This window comes from Brachyhypopomus gauderio, chromosome 2, assembly GCF_052324685.1.
Source record: "Brachyhypopomus gauderio isolate BG-103 chromosome 2, BGAUD_0.2, whole genome shotgun sequence".
Taxonomy (NCBI): domain Eukaryota; kingdom Metazoa; phylum Chordata; class Actinopteri; order Gymnotiformes; family Hypopomidae; genus Brachyhypopomus; species Brachyhypopomus gauderio.
Genome location: NC_135212.1, coordinates 6,111,704 through 6,118,728, shown reverse-complemented (window position 1 = coordinate 6,118,728; position 7,025 = coordinate 6,111,704).

Genomic DNA, 7,025 nt, shown 5'->3' with positions numbered 1-7,025 from the left:
TTGCTTCCATGTGTTTCTAATGGTACACAATGTGAGGGGGCAGACCGCGTGAAAGCTGATTGTGTTGTGACAGATTTAGAGCCCTTTTTTCCTGCTCTTTGATTGGTTGTTTCTTCCTGGAGTCCAGTGAGATTGGAGGTGTTTTCTATGACTCAGTCGCCTCTGGCTTATTATGTCAGTTTCTCTTTTTTTCCGCTTCAATCCAGTTCCAGATCCTCTAAATGGGCCCCATGAAACTGAATAAGCTCTTAATGGGTAAACTCACGAGGACCATTTATCTTACATAGCAACTAAAGGTGGAACCAGGACAGGAGATTGTTCCTTAGCACCACATGGTTCTGATGTGATGTTACTGTGACCCAAAACTGCATAATATGAACAGATACTATAGGATTAGTTAAATCCCTGGTACCTTGAGATTCTATAGGAGCCTGATTTGTTAAAACCCTGGTACTTCAAGACATTATAGGAGTCTGACTCATTAAACCCTGGTATCTTGAGATACTATACGAGCCTGATTCGTTAAAGTCCTGGTACCTCAAGATACCATGGGAGCGTGATTCATTAAAACCCCTGTACCTTGAGATACTATAAGAGCCTGATTTGCTCAATCCCCAGTAGGGATAAACCCAGTAGAGGTTTTAGGCTGTGTAGGATGTGTATGCTGTTCAGTGCTGTTCAATGCTATTATGCAATGTGCTAGCTGTGTGTGCTGTTCAGTGTGGTGCTGGCTGTGCAGATTGTGTGATGCTGTGTATATTGACTGTGTGGTGATTTGCCATGTTCTGTTGTGCTGTGTTCTGCTGTGCTGTGCTCTGCTGTGCTTTGTTCTGCTGTGCTCTGCTTTGCTGTGCTCTGCTGTGCTTTGCTGTGCTTTGCTGTGCTGTGCTGTGCTGTGCTCTCAAACTGCAGACTGTCAAAAAGGAGAAAGTGTTTCTGCTGGTTTTCACAAAGAATGACTTCAACTACCAGATGAATTCAACCATCGTGATGCACACCTTACGCAATACTCATCATAATGCAAGTCTAATAAAAATGGTTAGCGTTGCTAAGTGCTCTGTTTTCCGCAGGAAACATTATATGCACTAATAATAACCATTATCAACATGAACTCTTTGTTCTTCATACTGGGGTTTCACTGTAATTTGGGCAGGAACTGAGTTAGTGCTTTGCAAAAACACCACAAACACCTCAAGGTCAGAAAAGAGGTGTAAATTGGTTCTGCAAGCAAAGATATTGGCTCACATGCTTTCACCAATAGGAAAGCACTTTAACGACCATGTGACATGCCACATCATGGTGATGTTAGAATTATTGAACAACATGTCCTCACACAAACTCGATTTAAGTGTTTATAATATGAGGTTACTGAGGTTGAAACATTCCACACTTAGATCTAAATGACATTCCTTTGACTCGTTAAACCTGGAGAGAATGATAATATATCATTTTCTAAAGCATTTTCCTAAAGAAAGCTACTGAAGATAAGCAAATCAGTTTCGACTGTGTGACTGCATCTAAGCAGTAAACACTAACAATCATGTATGTGTCAGCACCTCCTCAGTTTGTGTTTGCTCAGGGTCCAATACTGAACTGCTCTGTAATCTGCAATGCAACCAAATAATAGTTGTCATTACAGAACTCCTCTATAATTTATGCATCAATTTTTATATAATGCATACACATTTTGTATATGGTATTTGTATAATTTGGAGATTTTACCTGCATAATGAGAGAGCTGAATGTCTGCTAATGCAGCACAGGTCCGAGGTGCCAGTACAGGGATTCCTGATTGACCCAAATGTGCTTATTCTCTTGCAACAGGTGAGCACTGTGGTGCTGTTTGGATAACTGTTGTATTTTGTGTCCCAAAAGAAACACCATTAGTGCCAGGGAAAGACTTTAGCGTTTGGTGTTCACTAAGACACATGGAGAATTATCTTCAAATAACTGCTGTACCTCAACATCACTGCATATTCTCACCAGTACACGTTTGGGTGCTTAAAAGACCAGGAACAGTATGTGATGCTTTTGGAGAGTTTTGTTCCGTGTGACTGCACCAGGTTTTTTAACAGCGTTTGACTAATTGCACTGATCATTTCAAATCAATGCTTGTACAGACACCACCCGTTCAACAGCACCATGGACAGTGTCTAGGAGCACGCAGCACAGCCCTCCTGATTGAGGAGGAGGAGGATCAAGAGCACGGCAGCTCTGAGTGCTCACAGGCAGCACCACTTCTCTGCTTTTATTGTAGAGCTGCTTTTGGGTCTCTACTTGTGGGGCACAGGGAGGGAACATTTGGATCGCAGCTATGCAAAGAGTCTCTTAAATCAAAGCCACTTAGACGTGAGATGAAAGCTTCTCTGAGTCCAGAAAAACACTAAAGTCTTCGTGACACTTGCAGCTACTTAATAAATCTCAGCATCCCTATGTTAGCTTTTCCTACATCTCTCTCCTCCATGGGGGACAGAAAACACAGTGCATGCCTGACGCATGCCGGGTCATAATTTGGAGCTTTGGACTGGAGTACAGTGGAACTGAAGGTCCTCCAGAGGCTCATAAAAGCAGAGCTGAAAATAGCAGGACACACCGGGGCAGGACACGTCAGAGCAGGACACACCGGGGCAGGACACGCTGGGGCAGGACACGTCGGGGCAGGACACGTCAGAGCAGGACACACCGGGGCAGGACACGTCAGAGCAGGACACATCAGAGCAGGACACGCCAGAGCAGGACACACGGTTGACAGGACATGTGGAGGACACGCTGGGGCTTTGCCATACTTTTGTGTCAGCGAGGCACTGGCCGGTGCCGGCTTTCTTCAGAGTGCCTGTTCTCCTTCCTTCACGCCGGTCATGCTCATGTCCTGCCCATGTCCTGCTCGTGTCCCACTCATGTCCTGCTCATTTGTTCTTTCTGGAACGTCGCTGAAGACGGTGAAAGCCACAAATGCATAACAGGGATTTTTTTCTCTTTATCCAAGAAAATTTTGAGCAATCATGTTGTGTTGATTATAATCTCATAAACTAAAGAACACAGAGATAGACATTTGATCACTGCAATTGCAAACTGAAATGCGTTCCAATTTTTAAAAGAAATAAATGACAATAAATATTTAATATTCTTCTCATAAAATATTATGTTTCATACCGAGATGAAATATGAGGTTTGGACAGAATGTCTCTTCTCTGCATCATGTTTCTGTCCCGCTGTGCCTTCTGAATGTGCCATGACTTACACACATCTCTTTCACCCTCAGAACCCAAAGGGTATCCAAACATCTAGAAGATGATGTCTCTGTGGGCTTCCATGGAGAACCTTCCCCCTCTGCTATTTTCGGTCTCCTGCCTGTACATAAAGGATGCTGGTAAACAATGCACTGGTTGAACTCCAGCGCTCTGAGCCAGGCGAGATATCTCTCAGCCAAAGGAATGCTAAGGAGACCCAGATTGCAGTGAGTTGGCAAGGGAGACGTTACATCCATGGTTGACATTTTTTTTTTTTTGCCGAAGCACTGGTGTTTTATATTTGCTCGTTTCCACACATTCCTCAGTGTTAGAGGAGGAGGAGGAGGATTGAGGAAGGACTGCACCTAATAAAACTCTTCCCCCTTATTGACACATACGCCATTCCATACTGGCGCAGAAGGCCTCTCTGCCATGACATGGCCCCTCCGGACTGAAGAACCACACACAGGGACACCAGCAGAGCTGCAGGGTCCTCGTCTGCCGTTATTTCGAATGCAAACCCTCCCTCTGATGCTCTATTGTCTGCATCTGCAGCACCTCTACACGCACTGTGTTAGAAAGGTCAGAGTGGTCACTGAGCATATTTTTAACCAAAGAGAACAATTGAGAGTGGGGTGGGTTTGATATCCCACAGGTTTTCCTTTGAACGTTGTTCAGGCTCGCAGTGAGCAATTTTGTTGCCTGATCTTTGCCTTAACCCAGTGCCCCCGACCAAGAGGAGAAGAGAGGGACCAAGAAGCGAATGTGTGGAAAAAGTTGGATCTTATCGTGGGGTCATTAGCTGTAGAATGACACCGCTGCATAATGATGATTAATTCACAGCTTGTTAAATCCAGAGGTTGTAAATTTTCCTGAAATGAAGTGTGACCTGTCTTTAGCATCCCGGCTACTCTCTCACCAGATGTTCACGAGATACTGTTTGCTTCAACTGTGCTCGAGGCAGGAAATGCCAGCACAGCTATAGGAGGTCAAGTGTGCGTGAATATAGCTCAAATAAAAGTTCGATAGCAAATTGCAGCGATTAATCCCTCGCATGTTTAGTTGTGACTCCTTTAATACCGAACCACATTCCTGAGGCACTAAAATGCGGTTCATTGCTCCTCGGAGGCACCAGCTAGCCTCTCACACCACAGCTGTGCAGCTCGTCTCGGCGGACACCGCGGAGCCCCTTTTCACAGTACGACAGGCGCAACTCAGCGATGGATTCCAGATCAGGAATTGAATGCATTTCTGTTTCGCATCACCTCTTTGGAATGTTGCGCTGGTGCACAAGGCCCCAAGCTTAGCTGATGAATTCAAGGGAGTTAGAAGGAGGGATGATGGGACACAGGCGCTGCTGGGGAGCGGGGCGCATCCGGAGCGCCGCGCGTTAATGACCCCTCCAACTCGTTGCGTAAAGAGCTCGTTTAGTTCAGCCGGAACGCTGCGCATCTGGCGCGCACATTTTACCTCGCGCCCACTCTTCGCGCTCTGTCACTCACGCGTTGTCCGCATATTTGCGTGATTATTTGTTGTTGTATAAATAATTGTTTTTGAGGGTCATTGAAAGGAAATTTTTGGCGGCGGACTTCCAGGCAAAATGTGTTCTAGATTACAGGCAAGTGGACACGAATTCGTAGATTAAACAAAAAGTAATGATTAATGTGTCAATTAATAGACAATGGAACAACGTGTTCTCTTTTCTGCTATTCTGCTGTTTGCTAATAAATTGGGCCGGGTGCTTTCGAAGGTCACGGATTACATAGTGCAACATTTCCTTTGGACACACATTAGACGGACTTTTGAGGAATGCACAGAATCTTTCGTTTACCTCACTGTTGACGTCATTGGCTCTTGCCGCGCAATCAGCCCAAGGGACCCAGTTGCGTGAAATAGATGATGCTTTGCATAATTGTGCTTTTGCATGTCAGCGTTACACATGCACGCGACACTTTTCCCCTATCGTGAGGGTGAGGGAAACTACTGCCAGATAACCTAGAAACACACCTGCACTACGAGAGACTCTGTCTAGCTGCGGCTGCTGTATACTAAATTTTAACATGAAATTGCATTACAAACATCGATACTTCCTGTACATTAAGGTTTCCTTAACTGACATTATGTCAATAGTCTAAGCAAATCTAAGCATTAATGTCATAAGAACTGCTTTGAAGTTATTAAAATGATCATTATTTCGCACATTCGTGGAACGTTATTTGTCATAATGTAACGTTTTAAGAACTTAGTACTAACTCACCTCATCCATCCAGATATCCTCAAGTGTTTCCCAGAATAGCAATGCACACAGCAAGACTATTAATACCAGTGTTATCTGGTCAAAATTACCTATGATGTAATAATGCCAAAGGTCCTGTTTTGTTATTCATTGAAGGAATGTGTCACACACATTTATGTTGCATGCAAGATTGCTGTTAGGTCCTTTGCACTGGTCCAAACTGTGCAGATAAGACCCACATACACATCCGTACAGACACAACCGCATGGGCTTGTGAGTTATCTTTAAACAGGACATGGGTAGATTCCCCACACGATAGCACAGCTAATGAGAGACGTCTTCCCTAATCTAAACCCAAGGCTGGTGCAGAGAAACTCAACAAGCCCTCATGTAAATGAGGAACATTTGTAAATGTATTTGTGATGAAGAAATGGAAAAATAATTTGATCCTTTTGACTTAATAAAATCACACACATCTTTAGGAGTCAATACAGTTTGCATATAAAAGTTTCATGACCTTAGGGTATCTTGGGTAATGGTCTTTATGTACAAGCCAGGATAATTACTGAGCACCCCTATAGTTAGTCTTACAAGCCCTATAGTCAGTCTGATCACTCGTATAGAGTCAGTCTTACAACCCATATAGAGTCAAGTCTTACAACCCATATATAATCAGTCTTACAAGCCATTGTGTCATTCCTTGCTGCAGATGAGGTCAGCTACAGCCACTCAGTCAAGCTAAACATCAAATTCAATTTCCTCACGTTATCTGATGACTGAAAAATTAACCTCATGGTCTCTGTTTGCTCCCCAAGGTCCAGACTCTAAATCTGTGTGTTGATTATATTTAGATTATAATTGTTTTGAGTCTCAGATAGACAGGAAGGGTTTATGGAAATTATGAGTGTAAGAAAACCCCAGTCCTTTTGTCCTTGGAGTACAATGGCGTGAGATGGCCAACCATTAACAGCCCTGTTTCACTTGATCAAATACAGATTGATTTATGTTTACACACCAACCTGAGGTTACCATCTCCCGACCTCACGTAGGTTGTCTTTCTACACTGAAAGCCTGTAAACAAAATAATCTGTAAATTATGCTTTCAAAGATATTCCCAAGAGGCTGTGAAGTTATGAAATAAAAAAGAACGAAATAATTCTAGGGATTCCAGGGGGAAATTCCTAGAACAACAGCTGTTCATAAATATAAATATAAATGCAGGTGCTTCTTACAGTCATATATATATATGTGTGTGTGTGTGTGTGTATGTATGTATGTGTGTATATATATACAAGAACTGAAACATCAGATGATTTTAGATATAATACACATACACACACATAAATTTATATTTACATGTATAAAAATTTGTAGGGAGTGTGTGTGTGTATCTGATGTTTATACATCCTATACAGAAGACATTGTGCAAACACAAAAAAAGTTACAATATCTTTCCTCCCACAAGGATCTTCACTTCATCCTCTTCCTGAGTTCAGTTTGTTCAGTTCAGTTCTGAACTGTAAACACTGTAAAACGTGAAAAATTCCAAGAAGCTGACG